Genomic DNA, 27,881 nt, shown 5'->3' on the forward strand with positions numbered 1-27,881 from the left:
GATGAAACTTGCTCTCCACATGGACATGATACTTTCAGGTTACCAAGCCCTGACCACTGGGTCACAATGCTGCCCTTTAGTTTTACCACTGATCATTGACTACAAACATATTTGGTTTATAAGAAAAACCCACTATCTCTACAACAGTGTCAGCTGAATTTCTCATTTGGAAATCCCGGTTGCAGAGTAAATGTCTTCAAACTTTAAACTGTACATATAGGTTTGATCTTTAATTTAATACAAATCTGTCTTAGTCCTAGTTTTATTGCTGTTGTTGTGTAGGTTAATTAAAACACCTCAAGGCAGACAAAGATAGTCATGTTTTCCAAAATAATAAGTCCTAAATCCCTTTAATGATGTCAGTGATGTTTAGCAATGTAATTCTGCAGTTCCATTCACACTGGAGGGAAAATTAAAAAGGACTGAAGAGGCAGGAGATTAGGCCCATTTCCCTTGTGATCCTTTCCAAGAGCATGAAGTCAAGTTGTGTCTTTGCAGTGTTGTGAGGTGAACACTGGCCAGCGTCCTCCCACACCCTGATCCGCTGCTTTCTCTCCCACAGGCACCTCTGGTGGAATAGGATACCATAGAGAATATAGAAGTGGAAATGCACGGGGACATGTTCAGCCACAAACAGTGCTCCCCCATCTTGTTCAGGAAAAGAAAAAGGTTCATGAAAATCATTCAGACGGACAAACCCATCTACAAACTGGGACAGAAAGGTTGTCCTTCCATCCTTTCCTCCCTCCCTCTTCCTCTTTCTCTGAAGACGTGTGTTGTTTCTGTACCAGTAGGCGACACTTTTCCATCCTACCCCATAACCTTATATTGACATCAAGGGGTGCTATACAGTCAGAGCAATGCCAGCAACTTTCTGAAAGAGTAGAGGGTAGCTTGGTATACTGGCTGAATACCAAACCAACAAACCAACTCTCATACTTGCCTATAATATCAAGCGAAGAAATCATTGTTACTTATTTGCTACAAAGTGAGCTGCTGCTGCAGATTGGCTGCCAAACTCCAGCACAGTGGGGGAAACAGCAAAATCTACATCAACCAGCTTAGGGACATATACGTTACATATGTTACATATAGCACTATATTTATATCCATATGTATTTATAGTCATCAAATTAACACCTGTAGATTTTCTTATATTATTATGCAGAATGAAGCCCCATTTCAGTTTTGCACAGTTCCTTATTATTATCTCTCACATCTTTTGTAATCTCAGTAAAAAAAAAACACTGATATTAACACCATCACACCCTTTATCATCATCTGTCTTTTCCTTTGTCTATGTTGTTCAGTGCATTTCCGGATTGTCTCCCTCAATGAAGCTTTTGCCCCAGTCAAGGCCTCGGTAAGGGAAAGGGTCCACACTGGCCTCTTTATATCGCCACACTCAGTCACTAACACTTTCAGCACAAACAATATTAATCCACAAGCCTTATTTGACATTTCTCAACAGCAGCCACACTTAAACAGATTTTAAATCCAAATCAGAGTTGCAAAAATTCAACAGTCAACAACTGACCCTCATTAGACGAGGTTAACAGGAAACGCATGGTCAGAGGGGTTGGACAGACATAACCAGAAAAATAAATAAACATGATTACATTATGTGTTTTTAAGCTAAACAACAAGCAGAAGCTACAGGCAAGAAACTGATAGCTATAGCACAAAAATGCTGCAGTGACAGGTATCACCATCAACATGTTTCTACAGGGGCACAAACTGATACACCGTGACGGCATTTCTGAACCTCCTGGTGTTTTTCTTTTCCTCTTAAATGTTTTCACATTTCAATTCTTGTTTTTCCAGTCTTGTATGGCATTGCACATCCTGGTTCAGTATATGTTAGAAGCCCATAATTTAACTGCACTTTAACTGTCATATGCCATATTAATTGTATGGTAATTTCATCACATGCTTTATCTCAACAGTACAAATTGCATTTTCCCCCTGTATCTTTGATTTAGATTCTAGCCAAAGGGGCAATTTCCTTACATGAGCACATGAAGGTGGATCTTCCAGATCATTCATGTGAGTTCAATAATAAATTCTCAGGTTAATATGCTACACTATGTGATTCAGTTCTAGTCTACATTTCCCTTGTGATTTATGAACTGTTTATGTGAATAACTATCAAAACAAGGAATTCACCTTGGTTGTAGTATTTCAGAGTAATGTAGAGCACTACAGCAGATGGGTAAAGATTACAGCTGGTTGACCAAGTGAGCTCTGTAACTCTTTGCATTTAGTTCAAATCAGATCCTCCCTGACTTGCTGCATCTTGCTATTGCAGTGAAATTAGGCAAGGTTCCCTTCAGGCTGCCTGTGGATTACACAATGGCTCCCACTGCCCAGATGCTGGTCTATACTGTGCTGCCAGGTGAAAAAATCATAACAAACAGTTTTGACTTCCAAGTGGAGAAGTGTTTGCCCAGCGAGGTAAGCTCTGCTCTTAGTGACCCCTGTGTGTGTGTGTGTTTGACACTGCCTGTACAGTGTGTATGTGGATCTGTCCAAGTGTCCCTGACAGCTCTGTGTTGAGACGTCTCTCTCTCCCTCTCTCAGGTGTCCCTCAAGTTCTCGTCCCCTGAGGCCCTCCCTGGAGGTCAGAGTGCCATGCTTCTCAGCTCTCAGCCTGGCTCTCTGTGCTCCTTCAAGGCCATCGATCAGAGTGTACTGCTGCTGGATAGGACGAATGAGCTGACCATTGACTCGGTACAAAACAGTCGCCACCGTTAGTTAAATAAGCTCTTCTGTTAATGAGCTACAGATCACCTCTTTCTATGAATAAAAAAAACAGAACCAAATTACTACTGCCTATACACTGCAAATTAGATCTTCTTCAAATACATTGTCTTACATAATCCCCATCACATTCAAATTACAATTAAACATTTATGTTCGTTATCTTAAGAAAGAAAATTAATCACATAGTTATCTTCCAAATCAAGACCACTACACAAAAGGTACCGATGTAGTTACCATGGGACCTAGATTAATGCAATTTACATTTCAAAGCTGCTTGTATGTGTCCCTGAAGCAGCGCTCAAGCCCTCCTGGTTGTATAATTACCCTCACATACAGTGGAAAAGCCTGTTTGCCATTTATCTTGGAGAACCTCTTCACTCGTGAGCCAAAAAGTCTCCTACTAAAAACCTTTCTAAAAACTGTATATGTTACAGTAGAGATTTTAATTGTCGAGTGCTGAGCTAGAATTTTTTTTTTTAAATATTTGTATTCATAATATTGTCTACACCACAGGTCTTCGTTAAGTTAATTTTAGCTTTTTGCTACCGCTTTATTATTTTATTATTATTATTATTATATATATATATATATATATATATTGTGACAAAGAGGTTCCCTTGTGTGCTCATGTCACACTCTTAAGCGGAAATAAAGCAGTCCATCAGATGTGGTAACTTGTTTCCCAGTGACTGATCTTTTTATTTAATAAAATGTACAGTTTCGCTGTCCAAAAGCCAGTCCAAAGTTCGGTACAAAAAATCAGTTCCTCCTTCGAACAATATGCAGAACACCAGTAATAAAGTCACACGAACAAAGAAAGATCTTCACCACTTCCTTCTGTCTCCAAAAACACTCCTTTATTACAACATACTTTTCCAGGAGCAGAGAACACCTTATATAGGCCCATCATTAGCTGTCAATGCTTGATAGGTGAGCCTGCTGCCCTCTTGGAAACAAATATCCAAGATGTGTTTTGGGAATTGTAGTTCCTCTAATATGGGTCACACACTTTGTCACAATATATGTATATGTGTATGTATATGTATATTCTTATATATACAAGAGCTTGCTGTGACTGTTCATTTTTACGGGTTCCTTACTGCAGCTTGCTTACAGTAAGAGAGGTCTGCCGCCAAGATCCTTCAGCCTAGAGGGGCTCCTCTGGCAGCATGAATATGTGGCTATAGCTGGATCAGCCTCTGCACACAGGTCTTGACCAGAACACCTTTGAGAGCCCAAGACACCCATTCACTATTTCTCAGTGTGATATTCAGCCTTGGCGTTTCTCCAGCACCCCTCACGGCATTGCACACAGTACTCTCTGGTGTTTCCCATGTTTCTCTTTTGCAGTTGAATGAAGTATGATACAACTGTGGTGCATGCCTGGTGCCTAGGTACATTATACGGTGCATTCCCCTGAAGAACCTAAATAAAGACCCTGCAAGGTGCAGGTCACAGAAAACACTAGTGGTGCAAATTGGTACCAGAGCATACAGTGGTGCAGATCAGTGCTAGCCACCCCAGACTAGATAGCTATGTGCCTCGATGGTTGGCGTGCTAAAGACACAGTGCCCACACAACACGGGTGGACGCCCCTGCCGCACACTGAACATCTAAGGACTTCCTGTGGAAAGAGAACTCCTCCCGCACCACCATCTCCAACACACCTGCAAACCCACACCACGCATGCACCTCATAAGCGCTCCACAGGGCCTTCTCTGTTCTCCTCGAAGATAGAGCACATGGGATTTCCCATGGCCTTTCACCCCTGCATCAGTGAAACCTCCCACCCGAGGACAGATATGCCTCTTGCACGATCTGTCTGGATACGAATCACGGCCATCAAGCCTTGCAGGACCCAGAACTGGAAAGAGAAACAGAGAACTGACTGACTTCAGCCCTGTCTGTCTCTATGCCTAATGAACCCCTTCTCCCTTCCACAGTAGAGTCCAGTTGTGCAGCAAACTGTCAGGTGTCAAACTGTCAAACTGGGATGTTTTGCCAAAAGGACCCAGCTCCCTTTTCACTGTATGAGCAAGGGAAGCCCACAAAAAATCCTACCTGTGCCCTTCCCCTCCTGCCTGGGGACATATGGCATCCGGCATCCATCATTCGCTCATGCTCACATGCCATTGGCATCAGAGCAGGTTTCCCCATCAGTCTGCTGCTGACCTCCTTTGCGATGGCTTGGTTATAAAAAATGGGTTCACCAAGGTCCCTCTGAAAAGACATAGGCCCCTCCAACTGTGGGTAGTATTCTGTTTTTCAGATAACAGGGATTGAATTCAAAACCTGCTCTGGCACAGGAAGGAGAATAACTGTACATCCAGGAAGAAACAAAGCAAAAGTAAACAAAGCAAACAAAAAAAAGTATTCTCAAGATGATCATCTCTTCCCACCATTGTAATTTGTATGTGATACTGAGTCATTGTACATGTACATTGTACATTTAGGTTATACATTTTGGAGGTTATGATGCAACTGTCATGCTGTGTCATACTAAGTTACACAGTGTGTTATGCTACCTACCTCAAAAAGCTGCCTTTTCACTATTAATGTACGTTTCACATACATCTCACTGGAAACTTTGTAAACTTTTTCTCAATACCTAGATCTACAATTTACTGCCTGTTGAGAAGGGTCAAGATTTTCCTGATTCCTTAGACAACGTCTGTGGTCCAGTGAGACAAATAACATTTTTCCCAAGACATCAAGACAATAAACCAAGGGATGCATATACAACATTTAAGGTAATTCAATTCAAATTCAAGTTTGTTTAGTCATATTCCAATGGCTGTCAAAACAGTCAAAACAGTCTTTAAATGTAGATGTATTTTGTCAGAAGATAATTATAAGGTGATGGTAGTTATAGCAAGCATTTTAAAAATGCGTGTATTTGAACTATTTGAAAAAATAAAAGATGGGTGTTTCTTAGTTATATTGATGTATACTTCCATTGCATTTGGACTGTTGAAGCATGTCATCAATTAGTGATGCCACAGGGTGCCAGAGGGAGTGATGTCACAGTGTCAGGAACTGAGGAACTGAGGATCGAGATCTGCAGATATTATTTGTTACATAAAATAAAATTAAAAACTCATAAATCCTAAGCCTTAATTGATAAAGCTTGGCCCTTTTGGAAAAGGAACAGTTTTCTCTGATACTGTCATCTAAAGGAACTGGGCCTCAAAACGGTGTCCAATATATTGGTGCGTAATTGCCTGGAAGAGGATTACTTTGGGGAGATTATTTGACTGATATTTTTCTCATCCCATTGATTTCATCATGAATGTCTGACCTTGATCCTTTCAACAACAGCTCTCAGTCAATCAGTCATACAGGCAATCATAGTTGGTAATATGTTGTTCTATATGGTAACCCATGTTCCATGCATCAGGTAGTGTTGCATGTTTTCCTTTTGTTTCAGTAGGAATATATGCAAATGGCACTTTTCATGGGTTTTTCTATGCATGATTGTGTTGCAAGATGCACTAGATGAATACAATTTGAACATGTGGCTCAATTCTTTGGCGGAGAATTATCACAGCCTACCTGTGCACAAGACTTACCAGCGCTGTATACTTTAGCAAGTCGGTACACTCATCGCAAATTGCTTTATTGGGGCTGCTGATTTTCTTAATTTCTTAATTTATTTTTAATATACAAATGTGTTATTGGTTAATTGAAATGATAATTGTTTTTGTCATAAATATGTTGAAATAATGGGGATAGGTTTCATAAACATGAAAAACAGTCAAATACTAATATACATGTGAAAATTGGTTTGATAAATTAACAATAACCCAAATAATAATAATAATTGTTATGATTATTATTAATAATAATAATAAATCAGTGAAGGTCTGTAAGAGAATGGCCACTTGAGGGCACATACTGTTCCGTACATATATGTTGTGGGATTGCTCTGAAGCTTTTTGAGGTGAACAGCTGGGTTTGAATCTGAGCACTAATTGAATTGTTTGATAGATGATTGGATAGGTAGTGCTTTAGATTTACCTGAGGAGACAATACGAACATTCTTCCCCGAGACGTGGATCTGGGATCTCATCTCAGTGGGGTAAGTGTCATTCCTTGGAAGACAGACCTATGAATACACTGGATACCCAGTCTGTTCTGGAAAGGGTGACTGACCTTTTCTCATAGTGCTGGTCTATATAAATCTTCAACACTTTCAAGTTTGTGGCTGGCGTAATGCAGAAATCATGAATACTCGAAATGAGCTGCACATTTTTTTAAACTGACATGCTCATTTAACTGTACATGGCTTTGTACTTTTTATAAACATCTTAATTCTCTTTTGCCAGACAACACACTGTTTACTCAGGACAAATGACACTCAGCTAACTATGTGCTGCCCCCTGTATAGTCACAACCAGATAGTTGTAATGTCTGGATGAGAACTGCAAACTTTTAGGCCAACTTTGATATACCTTATAGCTAATTTTTCTTTGGTTGCCAGTATTGATCTTGTGTCTTCTGTTCAGGGCTTCTGGGTCAGTAGAGCTTCCTGTCACTTTCCCTGACACTATCACCACATGGGAGGCCAGTGCCTTCTGCCTGGCCCCCACAGGGCTGAGCCGATATCAGGGGGGAGCAGTTTGAAATGAGGGCCACCTTGTTCAATTACCTCTCCAAGTGCATCATGGTAGGATTCGTCCCATCCAGCAACATAGGACTGTATAGTTTAGAGAGCATGCTACCTCCTTTGTGGACTGTGTAATTTGCTCTGTGTAAAGAGGCAAATAAATATCTGACAGTTGACATGGGAGTTTATTTACTTAAAGAAAAGTTGCACCAGGTTTGAAAATCCTGTTGCCTGTGCACACTTTTTTGTGGGCTGCAGCCTGATTGCACATTGTGACTGAGTGATTGGATAAGGTGCTCTCCTGTGCCGATAGATGAAAGTGACTCTGGCCAAGTCATCAGACTACAATCTGGAGCCCTGCAAAGGGTGCAAGTACACTTCCTGTCTCTGTGCCAACGAAGCAAAGACCTTCCACTGGACACTGGTGCCTTCTGCTCTTGGTGAGTTACCTCTCCTCAACTAGTTTCTGTGGGACTGCTCATAACAGACTACCAAGACTAGACATAGACATATAGAGAACCATGTCAGTAAAGGGCACCTGTCTATTTTCTGACAGCACTTGCACAACATGACTGGGGTTAATCATGTATTCTGCTGCCAATGCTAGTCCTGATCCCAGGCAGCAATATGCTTATTCATATTTAGTGGTCTAGTGCAGTGGATCTCAAACTTTATGCTTCTAAGCCCCCCCCCCGACCCTGTTGTAAACATTACATGCTCACCCAAGTATTTTTTCTGTAAATAATAATTTACACCAGAAAGTGTCCCGGTTATACTTGCAGCCCCATAAATACAGGTACAAATATCGTCCGCTTTTGTTGTGGTTTTCATTTGCAAAACAATAAATCTTTAATATTGCCACATATACAGAACATACGCAGGTAAATGGGACACTTTTGAGATATCTGTTGATTCATTGAGTTGCGTCACTGTGACGCAATCAGGGTGCTGCAGTATGTCTTCTGACATGACATCACCTTCGCCTGACAGTGTCATTAGACAGAGGTATTTTCTCCAGATGTTTGGCCATTTGCTCTCCTGAAATCTCCCTATCAATTTCAACGGCACATCGCATTATCAAGTCCTCGGCAACTGTATGCATTTTTTTCTTTAGCAATTTTCTCTGCCAAATAGGATGAAACTTTTTTTTGTATCGGTAGTGATGGATTTCATCATTGATTTATTACTGATGCAGTCCTTAGCTTTTTGTTAAAAATCTGAATACAAATTACACACTGAGATTGATGTTTACTTCCACTTCCAGTACAAATTAAACTGTTATTGAATTACCCATCATCGTATTTTGTCATCTGCTGACAGGGTTATTCACGGCTTTGTCCCCATTCGGTCTTCCTCAGCCATTACACTGGAACTTGATGAAGGGAGGTCTGTGACATCACACTGTGGGTTCTGATGTTTTGAAAAATCTGTAAATTTAATGTTTACTGTGTGCGTTTCCAATAAAATAAAATATTCCTCTCTTGGTGCTCTCGAAATTGCTGTATTACAGAACCTAAAGTACAAACATATTGGGTAATGAAAATACATTCCCTTAAAGGGGAACTTCACCGAAAATTCATATTTTCTCAGGTTATTCTATAAGTAGAAACTTATTCTGTGGTGTGAGTTTTTCATGTCCAGCTCATTGTATGTACCAGAAATCAGAGATCAAATAATATGCCATGGCACATGGGGGTGCTAACATTTTATACATGTTCAATTGCCCCATCACCCTATTTTTCTGAATGATCTATCGGTCTGTAATCATAAAAAGTTTAGTTCACCACCCAGAACTGTCGCTATTATTTTATATGATTTATATGATTTACTCCAGGCAGTGACGTGTCAGCTACAGCGGAGTGCAAACTGCACATGCGCATTAACCAAAGGAAACTATCCCCACGTGTTTGCAGTTCAGTAATGATCTGGATACATTTGATGTTTCAAAATAAAATGTATTGTAAACGAGAAAAATCAAGTTCAGAGAAAATGGATGTTGAGATCAAAAATAAAACAATCGAAATCAAAATGTATAGAATTGTAAACAAAAATATATATAAGGGCGGGGTGACACGCCGGGAGGTCGAGTTCAGTGGGAGTTTAATGAACAGAAAGATCTGTGAGTTTGGGAGAGAATCTGAAGAAACAGGGGGAATAAAGTACCTCTGCAACAGATTAATAAACCACAGTTTATGTTCAGGAAAACTCTGCCTCATGTGTTTTATTTCATTAGCGACCTGTACAAAGGCAAGGTCGCTACAATACCAAAAGCAAAACAAAAAATTGAAAGCAAATCATTTTAAATCGAGAGCAAAACTCGAGTTGACTGATTGACTGATTTCACTCAGGCTCGCCCGGTGTCGATGCTGCGATCGTCGCCGTCGTTGCCGGTTTCTGTTTTCCTTTACGAGTTTTGAGTTTTGCTGTGAGGGCGGGGCTTAGAGGGAGGCGTAGGTCATGGCTCTCTATTGGTCCACTAGGTTTGAGTGACGGTTCTTCCTAACCCAATCAGTGAGCAGGGTGAGCTCGTCTGCACGTCACTACTATGTGCCAAATCTGTGGGGTGCAACTACGTGGCTTAAAAATCAAGCATGTTTTTAATTAAAGTCACAGACAATCGTTTTCTACATATTACATATTTGTTTATTTTATAAAGCCTTTTTTTCTCATCTTTATGAATGGTGCCAGTAATTTTGGAGGTGACTGTATATATGTGTGTGTGTGTAGGGGGGGGGGGTATTTTGAAGAAGGCGGTGGGATCCAGTGTGTGGATTTTCCAGCTTTTGACTGCAGGTCTATGAACACACACATAATGTTTAAGGAGCTGCTGAATCGGAATCGCTAATTTGATCCCATACCCCTGGGTGAGAACCTCTGGTCTAGAGAATTGTGCCATATCATTGGCATATACTGTTCATGGTGGAGTCGCAGGGAATTAACAGGGATTAGTTAAGGCTATTGAGTTTAGTCTCATCTCTGTATGTCCTCTGCTCTGGAAATCAGCTCTGGAGTATCTGCAATACTTCCACACCTCCTATATAAAAAGGATCATGCTCACCTGTCTGTCTGGTATTGAAGGAGGAGCTCTTCAATAGTGTGATTGTTTCTCTGTGTGGCTGAGCCTCATTCTTTGACCGGTTCCTGCTGTAGGGTAAATCACGTTACTGAGGCAGTGAAGCTCTGTTGCTCTCACTCTCTGTCTAGGATCGGTGAACATATCAGTGAGTGCAGAAGCGATACACACCGAGACCATCTGTGACAATGAGCTGGTGACTGTGCCTGAACGAGGCCACATCGAACCGTCATTCGCCCTCTGCTGGTGGAGGTGAGCAACTGCACTTTGCCTATATCTTCTCTACAAATTCTATCTATAGATCCATCTGATATCATCATTTATATATTGATTAATCATTTTTTATATCTGTTGCTTTGAGTGTTGCTGTTGATTTCTCATCCCGCATTACACTGTCACCACAGACTGGGCTACATCTAATCAGTCATCACTGGTGTTTAATCTTTTCAATGAGCTAGTTATTGGAGACAAGTCTGTATATGATAAAAGTAACAAATTCACCCAAGTAGCATGGATACAACCCTGTGAGAAATATGATTTTATACCAGTCACGAAGTTTAGGATCTTTATCAGGATTTTTTGATATTTTAGGAACTATCAGGAGCACACAAATTGCTTGTCAAGGTTTGTGAACAAAATAAGAAATACAATATAAAGAACCTTGACGATTAAGGCAAGGGAATTAGCCTAATAACAAAATAAAATTCAGTCACATTAAATATGTTATGTATATATAATATATAATGATTTAGTGGTTCGGACATACTTATGCATTGTTTGTAAAGCCTGGTTCCTTGGATTCACTCTTAAAAATCTTGACAGAATCCTATAGGATCCTTTAAAATCCTTTAGGATCCCCACTTTATTTATTGTCTGTACTGTTACCTATAAGTGGGTTAATGGAAGACATTTTATTTTAAGTCAAATAAATATAACATTCATATTGTTTAATGTAAAATTAATATGAATACAAAAATACTGTAATAAGACTTTCAGACTTATAATACCCAATATATGTAATTTAATTATCAAATCATGAATAATACATATTTTACATGACAATAGTCAGGTTTCCATTATTATTATTATTAGTCATTTAGCTGACACTCTTATCCAGGGCAACTTACATTTGTACCCATTTATACAGCTGGGCATTTTACGGGAGCAATGTAAGTGAAGTATCTTGCTCAAGGGTACAACAGCACTGCCCCACCCGAGTTCCTAAAATCAATGATAACTGCAGCCCCCAACTGATAACCCCCATCCCCATCACCTATTTGCTATTATTTTGTATTAATCTTTAGTCTTTACAATTGCCTTTTAATTACAATCAATTATTTCTGTGCATTGGTTGGAAATTATATTAATACATGGCTAACCATTTGAAATGTGATTTAAGGGAAGATATAATCTCGTGATTTTAACATGAGTAAATAATATCTATGTTAGATATATAAGATTCAGTTTTTGTTTTGGAGGTGTGAATTAAAAAAAAAAATCTTTTCTGATTACATCAGACAATTATTTGCTAGGCACGGAATTTGGTTTGGGAAGAATCAGTATTCCCTAGTCATTCATGCAGATCAGTAAAAGGACAAATTAAACACATGATCATAGCAATAGCAATAGAGATATATAAAATCACAATAGGTGAAATTTAGTGAAAGTAAGACACTTCATACAAAGTCACAGCAGGGGACTTTCCAGCATTACATTTTTTTGTATGGAAAAATAATCAAACACCTGAATAAGGCTGACAACACTAATAGCTGATTAATTATAAAATTACCTAATAGACCATCCACTAAGAGAAAGAAGGAAGCAAATGCAGCCACCTTCTCATGTTGGTCTCCTGCAATCCTTCAGTTGGTCACAGCTGATTAAGAGCTACTGGGCTCTATCTATACTAGCCTGAATCAGAAGTGCTTACAGGGGCAGACAAATCATCCATAATATAAAAGATTGATCTGGATTACAGAACCATAATGTATGCACTTGGCATGTTTGTCTTTTTTTTCTAGACCTTTAGCACTTTACAATTGATGTCTTTCTTTAATGCTGCATTTATACAATATTGGAAATCTTCATTCATGAAAAATGTGGGCAATTAATTTGTATCACAGATTACCTTTTGGTAGCCCATTGGACTACTACACATAGTAATCTGTCCACCCCTGATTTACATGGAAAAAGTTTAATATGAATAATACAAAATACTGAGAAACTTGTGCACAATACAATTGTACAAGATACAATATGCTAGCATGTGTCTGTTTTAATTTATAAAACTATTTCTGTTCCTTTTCTGACAGGTTTATTTTCTGAAAATGACCACTCCACTGTAAATATATATATTGTGATCTATATAATAGTGATCTAATAAGTAATTTGTGTGGCTGTATTGAATTCACAATATTTAACAACCGAAAACAAATATATGTATGCCACTTATAAAATTGCTGGTGCTACAACAGTTTTAATAAACTTTAAATGTGGGGTGCCTTGTTTCAGGGAGTTTATAGGACACTGATCTAATGGATAACCATTCAAGGAAAAGATGGAAAGCAGCTCCCGTCTATAAACAGCCCACATTCACTGATATCACAAAAACATTCTTAATTTATTAGAGAAAAAGTGAACAATATAATGCTTCCACATTTCGACTTTATCCTCTTCCTCAGAACAACATAAGAAAAGGATGGGTGAATCTCTTAAATACATCTGATATAAATTAATAATTAGCACCATCCTTATATATTCAATTAACAATTATGCAACCTAACAATAGTTTCAACAAAGTGTGAACATTTAATTATTAGTAAGACAAGTTCCACATGAATGACTGAAAGCTTTTAAAACGTGTAATTATAGTATAGTGTTTCAGAAACTGTATCAACTGAATTGAGAAGCAACAGCAAGATAGACCACACTAGAGAAGTCATTCATTCGATTTTCAGGTAACATCCGAATACATCTGCTCTTGCTGAAATAATGCAGTTATAAATGGAGTCTGATCTTTCATCTCTAGCCTGAAGGGATGCAAAAGACCATCATTCACAACTGGCTGCTGTGCCCAACAGGTCAGTCTCCTTATCTCTTTGCCTTTCTGACTTAATGGAGAGTGAAGCTGTTATAGAAGTTCAAAATGACTGAATAACTTCTCAAAAGGTTATTTCTGTACGTTACTGCAATAGCGTCACTCTCTCCATTTGACAAGACCTTAGAAGGGTCTGCAGACAAACTCAATTGATTACAAATTGGTGTTTAAAGCACATACAACATAACTGAAATTGTATAATAGCATATAAATACATAAGGAAATGTATCCTTGTATCACTTAGTTATTAATGGACACCAAACGAGCACGATGGGTCGAGTAAACTTTCTTATGTTCTTATGAAGGAGTATACAGTCTAATGAATCCCTAGAGAGGGATAGCCATAAGGCTGTACACTGATAGGCAGATGCACATTATTTATTTTCTCATTATATTCTTGATCACATGATGGGATGCCAATGGAACCATATTTTGAGCTGACTGAAAATCTTAACTAATTTAAAGTGGTTCCTGACCACAGTTCCTGGTCTTTTGCCGTTCATGTCTTGATTCAGTCGCTGATCTCTTCTTTGTGCTTCCAGGGAACGTAGCGAAGGAGGAGGTTCAGATGCAGCTCCCAGAAGTCATTGTGGAGGGATCTGCCCAAGCCTCCGTCTCTGTTTTATGTATAATCGGCAGACACTGCACAGCTCACTCTGTTCAGCTACACTCACTCACTCACACTGTATAGCTACTCTCACTCACTCACACTGTACAGCTACTCTCACTCACTCACACTGTACAGCTACTCTCACTCACTCACACTGTACAGCTACACTCACTCACACTGTACAGCTACACTCACTCACTCACACTGTACAACTACTCTCACTCACTCACACTGTACAACTACACTCACACTGTACAGCTACACTCACTCACACTGTACAGCTACACTCACTCACTCACACTGTACAACTACACTCACACTGTACAGCTACACTCACTCACACTGTACAGCTACACTCACTCACTCACACTGTACAACTACACTCACACTGTACAGCTACACTCACTCACACTGTACAGCTACACTCACTCACTCACACTGTATAGCTACTCTCACTCACTCACACTGTACAGCTACACTCACTCACACTGTACAGCTACTCTCACTCACTCACACTGTACAACTACACTCACACTGTACAGCTACACTCACTCACACTGTACAGCTACACTCACTCACTCACACTGTACAGCTACGCTCACTACCTCATTCACACACTACAGCTACACTCACTCACTCACTCACTGTGTACAGCTACACTTAATCACTCACACTGTACAGCTACACTCACTCACACACACTGTACAGCTACGCTCACTACCTCATTCACACACTACAGCTACACTCACTCACTCACTCACTCTGTACAGCTACACTTACTCACACTGTACAGCTACACTCACTCACTCACACTGTACAGCTACTCTCACTCACACTGTACAGCTACACTCACTCACGCACACTGTACAGCTACTCTCACTCACTCACACTGTACAGCGGCACTCTCTCACTCACTCACTCACTCACACTGTACAGCTACACTCACTCACTCACACTGTACAGCTACTCTCACTCACACTGTACAGCTACACTCACTCACTCACCCTGTTCAGCTACTCGCACTCTGTACAGCTACTCTCACACTGTACAGCTACACTCACTCACTCACCCTGTACAGCTACTCTCACCCTGTACAGCTACTCTCACCCTGTACAGCTACTCTCACCCTGTACAGCTACTCTCACTCTGTACAGCTACACTCACTCACTCACACTGTACAGCTGCACTCAAATTCAAATTCAAAACAAGCTTTATTGGCATGAGATGTTTACACAGGTATTACCAAAGCGATTGGGTACATTTAAATTAAATACAATAACATTAAGAACTTTACAGTATAAATAAAATATTGTGTTATTTATTTTATATATTATATATTTTACATGATTTATGTGCTGTGTTGTTCTGCTGTTTGGTTTGTTGAGTCCAGTGCTCGATGTAGCAGCAGTGCAGCTCTGCAGTGATGTGCTGGAGCTGGAGGGGCTGTCTCCTGCCTTGGCTGCTCGACAGCTATGTGCTGTCGGTGTGGCCCTGGGCACAGAGCCTCAGGGCCAGCTGGCCGAGGGTGTCTGTGTGGGGGGTGCATTCCTGCTGCCTCAGGGTGCTGTGCTGGAGAGTCTCTGGGCTGCTGTGTTTCAGGTGCAGCCAGTATTTCAGGGCTATCTTCTGCACTGCACAGCCCAGAGGCAGGCGCCCCAGTTCGGCTCTGCAGGCATTGTTAGGGCTGCTCTTGTGGAGCTTCAGCACGTTCCTGCAGAGCTCGGCGTGCAGGGCTTCTGTGGGGCTCCTCTCCCATTTGTTGAAATCGGTGCTGATAACCGGTCCCCAGACCTCACTGCCGTACAGCAGGATGGGCAGCATCACGCTGTAAAAGAGCTTCGTCCACAGTGGCACCGAGGGGTTCAGGTAGATTCCTGATAGTATAGTACGCTCTGCATGCTTTGTTAGTGAGGGTCTTGACAGCGAGGTAGGTATAGCTGGCTGTGTGCTCTATTGTGGTGCTGTTGAGGGTGAAATTGTATTTTCTGCTTTGGATCCTGGCTTTCTTCTGGAAGATCATGATTTTAGCTTTGTCCATGTTGACCTCCAGGGCCCAGGCTCTACAGTAGCGCTGCAGTGTGTCAGCTGCTGCTGGAGCCCTTGCTTGTGGGTGACAGGAGCACCAGGTCATCTGCATACCAGAGGCACTTGATCTGGGTGTCGTCCAGCGTCAGGCCGGGGCTGGGGCCTTGCTGTAGCTCTGTGGCCAGCTGGTTGATGTATACATTGAACATGGTAGGACTGCAGCCCTGCCTCACCCCTCGGCCCTGGGGGAAGGCTTCAGTCCTCCTGGTGTCCACTTTCACACTGATCTGACTGCCTGTGTACACTCACTCACACTGTACAGCTACACTCACTCACTCACACTGTACAGCTACACTCACTCACTCACACTGTACAGCTACACTCACTCACTCACTCACTCACTCACACACTACAGCTACTCATTAACTCACTCACACTGTACAGCTACACTCACTCTGTACAGCTGAACTCACTCACACTGTACAGCTACTCTCACTCTGTACAGCTACACTCACTCACTCACTCACTCTGTACAGCTACACTCACTCACTCATACTGTACATCTACACTCACTCACTCACTCACTCTGTACAGCTGCACTCACTCACGCACACTGTACAGCTACTAACTCACTTACTCTGTACAGCTACACTCACTCATTCATTCTGTACAGCCACACTCACTCACTCACTGCGTTCAGCTATATTCACTCACTCTGTACAGCTACACAGCACAATCTATAATGTTCAAATTAGTGTTAATAATCAGTGTTGTTTCAACATTCATTGGGTGAAATTAACACTGAGAGTTGAACCTTCTTGAGAGTCAGTGTTAATACTGGGTGTCAAAATAAAGAGTGTTGAATTAACACTGTACTGGTGTACATAGTGTACTATAATTACTCTATAGGAGGTACAGATCTAAATTAAGTAATGCATGAGAAAGACCTAGGAGTCTATGTGGACTCCTCACTTTCTCCATCCAAACAATGTGGGGAAGCAATAAAAAAGGCAAACAGAATATTAGGGTATATTGTCAAAAGTGTAGAATTGAGAACAAGGGCAGTGATGTTCAGACTGTACAATGCACTAGTTAGAGCTCATCTGGATACTGTGGACAGTTCTGGGCTCCACACTTCAAGAAAGATATCGCTGCTCTAGAGGCAGTTCAGAGGAGAGCAACCAGACTTATTCCAGGTCTGAAGGGAATGTCCTACTGAGAGACTGAGGAACTGAACCTTTTCACCCTGGAACAGAGGAGACTACGTGGGGACTTGATCCAAGTCTTCAAAATCATGAAGGGCATCGACCACATCAAACCAGAGGAGCTTTTCCAGATCAGCAGGGACACACACACCCGGGGACACAAATGGAAATTGGGGTTCAAGGCATTCAAAACGGAAAACAGGAGACACTTCTTCACACAAAGAGTAATCACAATCTGAACAAACTCCCCAGCCATGTGGTAGAAGCTGAAAGTTTGGGAACATTTAAAAATAGACTGGATAGGATCCTTGGATCACTTAGATATTAATGGACACCAAACGAGCACGATGGGTCGAATGGCCTCCACTTGTTTGTAAACTTTCTTATGTTCTTGCATTCTTATGTATAACCAAATAACTAAACTTTCCCACAATGCATTGTGGTAGTTTCTAGAATAATTTGTTGTATTGTTATTTTTTTCTTAATTATTGTGTAAATATTAATTATAAAGCAATTATTGTTTGAGTGTAAAATGTGTCTTTACCTGCCAATATATTTATATTTGTGTTGTCAGGTTTTTCTTAGTCATGTCTTTGAATCAACACCTAACAATTATTTGATTTTGTCTTGTCTATTTCTTTGCTTGTGGTGGTGCTTTTTAGCATTACCTGTATAAGCATAACCGCATATACAGGACTTGTGTGTCTATTTTATTCTTTCTGCTTTACATGATTGTAAACAGCATAATAAATACACGTTTCTGTTAAGAGATATTATGAAGAGCTAAACGTGTACAGACAACATTATACACTCACTACACTGTTACCGTATGATTAATCATGAAACGTGTGTATTTTGTTTCAATTGTAAATTGCCCTGGTCAAGGACGTCTGCTAAGTAAATTAAAAATAATACCGCAAAAAGTGTCGTTTGCACTTACAAATCTGTAGTAAGAGTAGTAAGTTAAGTTAAGTTAAGTCAAGTTGTGCCATTTAAAATACATATCTACTAACACATATTTTGATGATGATTACAATAATAAGAATAAATAGTAAATATTTAGTTGATTGTTGCACATGGAAACGTTTTATTACTGTAATGTAATGCTTGTCTGAATATAATGTTGTCTATACACGTTCAGCTCTTCCTAATATCTCTGAACAGAAACGTGTATTTATTACGCCGTTTACAATCAAGTAAAGCAGAAAGAATAAAACAGACACAAAGTCCTCTCCTCGTCAGGCTGTGTCGCAAGCTCAAAGAAATTGTAATTTGAACCATGCTGGTATCAGGTTCAAAACAATTATCATAACTAATGAAGTGTGTAGATGGCAAATGGCGATGGCAGCAACACACAGGGAAGCATAATGTTATTGTTTATTACTCGGTATTATGCAGATACACTACTTGATTTTCATTGTCACCTTCTGTCACAATGTAAACATGGGAGAGTGGTCTCAAGCAAGAAGTGACACATGAGAGTTCATATCCTTTTGGCAATTTTATTTATTGCAAGCACATCAAGTGTAGTGGACAACTATCGTCAAACAGCTTCAAACAGCTCTCCTGCAGTTCTTTACCTTCCTAATACTATCAAAACAGACTCTCCACTTAGGTCTCATTTAAAGTCAACCCCCCTTGGATACCGACATACTAAGCCATTAGCTGTGACTATATCCACCTCCTCCCCAGCTAAACCATAAATCAGATCCAGCTAGACCGTTGTATAATTATTAATTTAAATATAAAACAGTTCAGTTGTAATATTGCACTTGAAACTATAAATAAATAACTCAATAAACAAATACATGTATATGGAATCACAGTATCAAATAACCTTACCAAATAGCAGCATATACACAAATAATCAGTCAGTTTTAACACCTCCCGCCATCACAATGCGCTCTTAGACCGCAGATGTGCGGGTGAGAGCTGCGCGCATGCTCTAATAACAGAATGCGAGAGACGCAAAGTTGCGCACATCGGGATTCGCCTGGTGAGATACGTTTTTACACAGTAATAAAATGAGAGGCTTTATAGTAAATGAAAAAACATTACAATGCAGTCAATAAACCTTTGTTCTGTAATATGAAACTCGCATAAATGCAGGTGTGCACCCCATACATCCCTCTCGTATTTACATCAAAACAATAACAAAATAATTACTATGCATTAATCCCCACCCTCAATCACTTCCTCTTATGTAAACACTCACTCTATTGCAAATGGAAATTAGGTATATTAATGTAAATATATCGTTCCTACACATGACATCTCCCTTTGCACCGTTTGTAAAGATTTATACACAGACACGTACGCAAGCATACAGTACAGAAGGCATAATATTACACTGTGACGCTGCAGTGAGGGAGCGCAGACTAAAGCTGCTCTGTCACACACTACATAGCCCTGATCTCCAGAAAGGAATATAGGAGTGCAATGAAGGTCCCATTTCCAGTCTCTCCCCTCTCCTGTGTGCAGGAGACCTGTTGGGCCGGGCTTTGCAGAACCTGGACAGCCTCCTCGTGATGCCCTACGGCTGTGGGGAGCAGAACATGGTGCAGTTCGCCCCCAATATCTACATCCTCAAGTACCTGGAGAGCACAGGACAGCTGACCCAGGCGATCAGGAGCAAGGCCTCTGAGTACCTGACGAGCGGTGAGTCAGGGCCGCACTGTCTTCACACCAAAACACAACCTCAGCTTTCTCTAGTGAGTAGCTTTCAAAAGCAGTTGTGTTTGGGAAGCCATGCTTGACAAGTGAACACAACCGTTAAAAACAGCTTTGACCAAAAAGGACCTGAGTAGTAATTATTGGACTTTATTTCAAAGTGACAGGTGGCCCCGCCGCTACCCAGAAGCCCCATGGGCTGAGAAGCCTCGCCTTACCCAGAAGCCCCAAGAGCTGGGAAGCCCCGCCTTACCCAGAAGCCCCACGGGGCCAGGAAGCCCCTCCTTACCCAGTACCCTTTAACCCTCTCCAGTCAGCCATCTTGTAAGGATACAGGTTTTACCCTTTGACCCTCTCCTGTCAGCCATCTTGTTTGGATGACCATCATCTTGTTAGGATGACAGCCATCTTGTTTGGATGACCTCCATCATGTTAGGATGACAGGCATTTTGGAAAGGGCACAGGTCATCTTGACAAGTGTTCGCCGCCATCTTACCCTGATGGTGTGTGTGTGTGTGTGTAATGTTTAAGAGTTTAAACTTCTTATTATTTGTGTTAGGATATGTTTTATGAAAAGGTTTGGTATGATAAGTTGTTAGCAAAATAAAATGCATTAAAATAAAAAGAGAACAACAACATAAAGTTTTAATAAAAAAGTATTTAAAACTGTGTTTAGTGATGTCCGTGTGATGATTTTAGGTTATATATTTTATGATTAGGTTTGGGATGGTACAGTGTTAGGAAAATAAAAGAAAAAGACAGGTATAGACAATCAAAAAATGAGACTCTGTAAAATATGCATCAATGTCAGTCTTTTATTGTGACAGCTCTAAAAATTACAACAATGATCTCCCCTCCCCAACACCTACAGCAGACTGTAAGAAATAACTGAACTGCACCGCTCTAGCAACTCCCTCTACTTGTTAATTGGCAAGGGTATATATACTAGCAAACACACTTAAACACACATATACCTATACATATGTGTTATATTTATCAATAGAGAATAAAGACAATTTCACCACTTTTCTTAGAGAGACACAGTGAAGCACCATTTGTGAATACTCAAACGTATACAATAATATATGATATATTGCTGAATAATATATATATATATATATATATATATATATAACATAATATAATATAATATAATATAATATAATATAATATAATATATATAATATGTTCATTTGTTCATGCTCAAATGTATAGAATTAATAAATACAAGCACACACACACACACATACAGTGGGGGAAAAAAGTATTTGATCCCGTGCTGATTTTGTACGTTTGCCCACTGACAAAGAAATGATCAGTCTATAATTTTAATGGTAGGTGTATTTTAAAAGTGAGAGACAGAATAACAGCAAAAATATCCAGAAAAACGCATTTCAAAAAAGTTATACATTGATTTGCATGTTAATGAGGGAAATAAGTATTTGATCCCCTATCAATCAGCAAGATTTCTGGCTCCCAGGTGTCTTTTATACAGGTAACGAGCTGAGATTAGGAGCACTCTCTTAAAGGGAGTGCTCCTAATCCCAGCTCGTTACCTGTATAAAAGACACCTGTCCACAGAAGCAATCAATCAATCAGATTCCAAACTCTCCACCATGGCCAAGACCAAAGAGCTGTCCAAGGATGTCAGGGACAAGATTGTAGACCTACACAAGGCTGGAATGGGCTACAAGACCATCGCCAAGCAGCTTGGTGAGAAGGTGACAACAGTTGGTGTGATTATTCGCAAATGGAAGAAACACAAAATAACTGTCAGTCTCCCTCGGTCTGGGTTTCCATGCAAGATCTCGCCTCGTGGAGCTTCAATGATCATGAGAACGGTGAGGAATCAGCCCAGAACTACACGGGAGGATCTTGTTAATGATCTCAAGGCAGCTGGGACCATAGTCACCAAGAAAATAATTGGTAACACACTATGCCGTGAAGGACTGAAATCCTGCAGCGCCCGCAAGGCCCTCCTGTTCAAGAAAGCACATGTATAGGCCTGTCTGAAGTTTGCCAACATCTGAATGATTCAGAGGAGAACTGGGTGAAAGTGTTGTGGTCAGATGAGACCAAAATCGAGCTCTTTGGCATCAACTCAACTCGCCGTGTTTGAAGGAGGAGGAATGACCCCAAGAACACCATCCCCACCGTCAAATATGGAGGTGGAAACATTATGCTTTGGGGGTGTTTTTCTGCTAAGGGGACAGGACAACTGCACCGCATCAAAGGGACGATGGACGGGGCCATGTACCGTCAAATCTTGGGTGAGAACCTCCTTCCCTCAGCCAGGGCATTGAAAATGGGTCGTGGATGGGTATTCCAGCATGACAATGACCCAAAACACACAGCCAAGGCAACAAAGGAGTGGCTCAAGAAGAAGCACATTAAGGTCCTGGAGTGGCCTAGCCAGTCTCCAGACCTTAATCCCATAGAAAATCTGTGGAGGGAGCTGAAGGTTCGAGTTGGCAAATGTCGGCCTCGAAACCTTAATGACTTGGAGAGGATCTGCAAAGAGGAGTGGGACAAAATCCCTCCTGAGATGTGTGCAAACCTGGTGGCCAACTACAAGAAACGTCTGACCTCTGTGATTGCCAACAAGGGTTTTGCCACCAAGTACTAAGTCGAAGGGGTCAAATACTTATTTCCCTCATTAACATGCAAATCAATGTATAACTTTTTTGAAATGCATTTTTCTGGATTTTTTTGTTGTTATTCGGTCTCTCACTGTTAAAATACACTTACCATTAAAATTATAGACTGATCATTTCTTTGTCAGTGGGCAAACATACAAAATCAGCAGGGGATCAAATACTTTTTTCCCCCACTGTACATCATGGTGACTTTATTGTAAAAAACAAGCGTTTTACAACATGGAGCATAGTCAGAAGTAGAAAAAGACACCAAAAAATGATGTACAGATACTTGTAATCATTAATTTCTGTTTCACAACACCAACATTGGACAGACACTGACCTGTACTGAGTAATGTCATTCCATAACATTTCCAACATAGTCAATATATATTCAATATATATTCTCAAGTATTTCACTGTTTGCTTGAATGTTCTTCTTTCAGAGTTATACCCAATTCTTGCAACAAAGTACAGGAAGTGTGTATTATAAATAAAGTGAGAAACACTTTCAAACATGCATATTACAACATGGGACATAGTCAGAATTAGAAAAAGACTCCAATAGTATGTAAAGATACTTGTAATCATTAATTTCTGGTTCACATCACCAACATTGGACAGAGAAAAACACTGACCTGTACTGAGTTATGTCATTCCTTAACATTTCAGACATATTCCATATAGTTTAAGTCTTTCACTGTTTGCTTCTTTTTCAAAGTTATACCCCATTCTTGCAACAAAGGTCATCACCTATCTATTGTAAATAAAGTGAGAAACACTATGACGTTGCTATTCCCTTGGAAATACCTTATTTTTCAAACCCACAAATACATGGTGACAACTGCAAGCATGTAACACATACAAAATACAGAAATAGGGACCACATTGCTGTGGTTGAATGATTGCATTTGTCACTATGTAGTTTGCAGATGACTACTAGATCTAAACAAGAAGTCATATCAATCATTTTATGAAATTTAAAATGTGCAGTAAAATAACATTTGTGGTTATCATATCCTTACAATGTGGTAAGGAGGGGCTTCCTGGCCCCGTGGGGCTTCTGGGTAAGGCGGGGCTTCTCAGCCCATGGGGCTTCTGGGTAGGGGTGGGGCCACCTGTCACTTTGACATAAAGTGCCATCATTACTACTGACCTGTCCTAAATTCCATAAAAAGGATTTAGTACTTTTAAATAAAAACAAAACATAAAAACAGCACAAAACAAAGGTGGAACCTTTCTGTGGGAATTAACAGGAATATTTAGGAATTAACTGGAATATATGGGAATTATAAGGAATAAAATTGAAATGTTGGGGTTATTTGCATAGGCTGTATTTGCCATGTAATATGCAGACAGAATCATAAACCTTTGACATTATCATAAGTAGACATAATTGCAAATCCTTCTAACAGAAATAGAAAAATCAACAGTTGAACCCCTCCAAAAAAGACCTTTTCAACATAAATCTGGAAAATGATAGTAGCCTAAAGCAAAGTGTGTTCATACAAAGCTGATGATTTAACAATAATAATAATAATAATAATAATAATAATAATAATAATAATAATAATAATAATAATAATAATAATTTGCTGTCAACTTTAAAGGCTTGCAAGCTATATCAGTAGGTTTCAGATTTTAGCATGCCTTTGTAGGTGGAAAGCTTGTATGGCTGAAAGTGTGCACTTCTCTGTTAATGGATTGTAGTTTAAAGCTTGAAGTTTGAATGTTTCTCTTATTGTAGGCCAGTGGTCTCCAACCCAGGTTCTGGAAAGCCCCAGTCCACTTTGTTATAGGTTACCCTAAATCACCAATTTCTAAATACTGTGAACACGTCATTTATTAATGAGTTAAGCAACTACAATTAGCTCATTTATTGAAATATCATATGTTATATTACCTCAGTAATATAATCAAAATTTACCTGAAAGCATGTAGTCTTTGCCTCAGACAGTGCAGTAGTGTGGGCTCAATAGCAGAGTCTGAGAATCAGCTGCACATGTGCACTGTGCATGCAGAGGGTTGCAATTCTACTGGATTGCCATTTAATGGTGATATTGTAACCAAAACATGCCTCAAGATCTTGAATTGCCTTATTATGTGTATTCCCCCTCAAATAAAAGTTTGCTATTATAAGCAAACATTTTCTGATGAAATTGGGGACAATTCCCACAATTCCCGGGCTTAACTTCTCATGGAAAATGTCCAACTCTTTGTAACCCTAGTCTTATCTGCCCTGCTTGGATCTCATCAAGTAATTCATTGAAAGATGCCATTTAATCAGCAACTACAAGACAACTCCTAAATGCGTCCCTGTGTGACATAGAGCCAGCTCTCCTACCATCACCTAAACCGGGGCTCTGGGTAATGAGGGGGGACGACCTGATTTAATACATTATAAATTATGTTAATCTGTGATACACTGTTGTAAATTAACTGCAGTCATGAGGTATATTGGTTCGGCCTGGGCTGAGTTCTGATATTGTTAATGCAAACCCTTGAATGCCAAAAAAAGCAGGAAATGTATATGTGAACTAAAACCTTGAATAACTGTAGCATATCTTGTGTCTCAAACCACTCTGAAAAGGTTACCAGCAGGAGCTCAACTACAAGCACAGCGATGGATCTTATAGCGCTTTTGGTGAATCGGACAGCTCAGGAAATACATGGTGAATTCTTGAGTCTGTGTACCACCGTGTCCTGGAGCTGCTGCAGCAGTGCTATAAACCCTCATAGGATAGGAGTTGATTTGCAGTTTCAGAACATCAATAACTAGTATCTAATTAGGCAGAAAGGTAGTCAACTCTGAAATCTGATACTTGACCAGCTGGCTTGTTGTCTTTGTCTGGTATAATTATCTGTGCAGTGTTGTTTTGATCCCTACATCCTACCCAATTCATTTATTGATTTGCATTGCTTCTACTTTTCCAAATTAAATAATTGAACATTTAAAAAACAAACATTAAAATAAACATTATGTTCTCTTCACATTCCGATGAAAAATCTGCATGAGTGTTTGTGTGGACTTTAACCCAGCCTGCCCTCTGTTCTTCAGGTTGACAGCGTTTGTAATGAAGTCATTCGGTGGCGCGCAGTCCTATATCTACAACGATCCCAGAAATATTTAAAAGGGCCAAGGCCTGGCTGGAAGAGCGACGGGAAAATAATGGCTGTTCCCAAAGTGTGGGGAAGCTCAACAGAATGAAGGTTAGAAAAAAGAGTGGCAGACAGAGGCATTGGAAATGGGGGGGAGGGGGGGAGTTAACAGTTCACAAGGAAAGGAGGAAGAGTAGAAGAGTGAGTGTGCTTTTTTAAGGATACAGAAACAGTGTGAAGCAGTGTGGATTGTGTGTTCCAGGGTGGAGTGAGTGACGAGGTGACCCTGACTGCCTACATCGCTGCCGCCATGTTGGAACTGAAAACCTCTGTGTCAGTGCGTGTCCTTCCTTCATTCCTTCCATCCACTCTGTCTCTCTCTTTTTCACCCACAGGCCCTCATTCATCTCTTGCAGCTCAGGAACAGAAACTAGATTCTCTCCGGGGTTCTTAGGTAAATATACTCATTCATTTGGGATCCAGAGACAAAATGGAAGAAAGTGATTGGTGAAAATAAAGCAAAATACAGTCGAAGTTACAGCAAGTAAAACATGAAGCCTCAAGGAGTTCAGTATGCAAATGGCCATATACTAGACCTAAGAAGTGAACAACAGCTGCTAGTAACTCAGTCCTGGAGTAAACGTCTCAGTCTGGTGCTAAATATGTGGGTTACTGCCAATAAAAGAGTCAGATAGAAAACAGATTCTGAATATATTGCCTTAATCTACATTTTAATTAATTTCTACCTGCAGTACATTGTAACTGCCAATAAGGTTACCAACTTTATCATGTTGAATACATTTGATTTAGTTCTGGAAATGCACAGTAGCTGACATAACTCTTTTCCTCACCTGAAACGCAAGTCGTGTTCTTGTTCTTTCTCTCAGGAGCCCGTATTAAACAGCAGTCTGTCATGCCTGAGGGCTACAGTCCACAACCTGACCAACACTTACGCTGCTGCCCTGTTTGCCTACACCTTCACCCTGGCTGGGGAGGAGGACACCAGGGCCAGCCTTCTCGTCAAGCTGGATGTGCTGGAGACCACTGAGGGTAAAGACCAGGCTCACTGTCCATCTGCGCTGCTCCTGCAAAGACTGAATGTGGTTTATAGGGGTCTTCCATCAGTGGCTCAAGATCACATGCATCTTGCCTACTTTAGACAATAGTCGATTCCATTATTTCCGTGATCCTGATGAAGATCTCTGGTAGATTGAAATGTTGTTAAAAAACCTGAGAAGCATGGGCTAAATAAATACTTTTTATGATTGTTTTTAGCTATAATTGAGTGTGCAGGTATTCTTTTCTTTTTATGTGATTATTTCCATGGTTACAATAGAAACCAGCAGGACTCTGTAGATCCAGAGCTCCAGAACCAGGGCTGCAGACCCAGCACTCCTTCAGTTAGAAACACTGGCTACTGCACTGGAGTGTGAGATAAAAGCCCGGTCCACATGACACAACGCAACGCCATCTGTAGACCTTTCCATTCGCTAAGACTCCTCTACACAAAACAACTAATTCACCCCATCTCCATTGTGTACAACCTCCATCCCTGAAAAGATTAAATGTATTGTGAATGTCGCTAATATACATTTAAAAAATGCCAACGTACTCCCTCTCTGTCTCACTTTCTCTCTTCACTTAATAATCAAATATATTTTGTTTCCTGGTCATCTCTATCCCCCACACCCTTCTCCCAATCTTTGTTCCAGATCTCTCTCCACTACAACACCCCCCCTCCAGCTGACTTCGTCCACTTCCACCTAACATTGAAAACTAATCAGGAATGCAACAAGAGCAGCCAGACCACAGACCTCAGACTCTCTACCAAAGTAACGTGAGTCTGTTTCTTTCCACATGGTTCTTGTGCTGATTAATGGTGCTGTAAACTTGGACAGAAGTGGGAAGATTACATCCACTATACATACACACACACACACACACACACACACAGTCCAGAGATACTCAGTATCCTAGGAATCTAATTAAACCTGTAATTCACACAAATCACTTCCATAATTATTAGGGATGCACCGATCGCTATTGGTATGATGTTGGCAATTTACATTGGCCATTGGCCGATTGCTATTAAAATGG

The 27,881-nt window shown here is 40.3% G+C and overlaps 1 pseudogene; it reads left to right on the plus strand.

Annotated features, from left to right (window-relative positions):
- Positions 1–2,352: 2,352 nt before the first annotated feature.
- LOC136759429 (alpha-2-macroglobulin-P-like) lies at positions 2,353–27,615 on the plus strand (annotated as a pseudogene).
- The last annotated feature ends 266 nt before the right edge of the window (positions 27,616–27,881 follow it).

This window comes from Amia ocellicauda, chromosome 1 (assembly GCF_036373705.1).
Source record: "Amia ocellicauda isolate fAmiCal2 chromosome 1, fAmiCal2.hap1, whole genome shotgun sequence".
In the NCBI taxonomy this organism is placed as follows: Eukaryota; Metazoa; Chordata; class Actinopteri; order Amiiformes; family Amiidae; genus Amia; species Amia ocellicauda.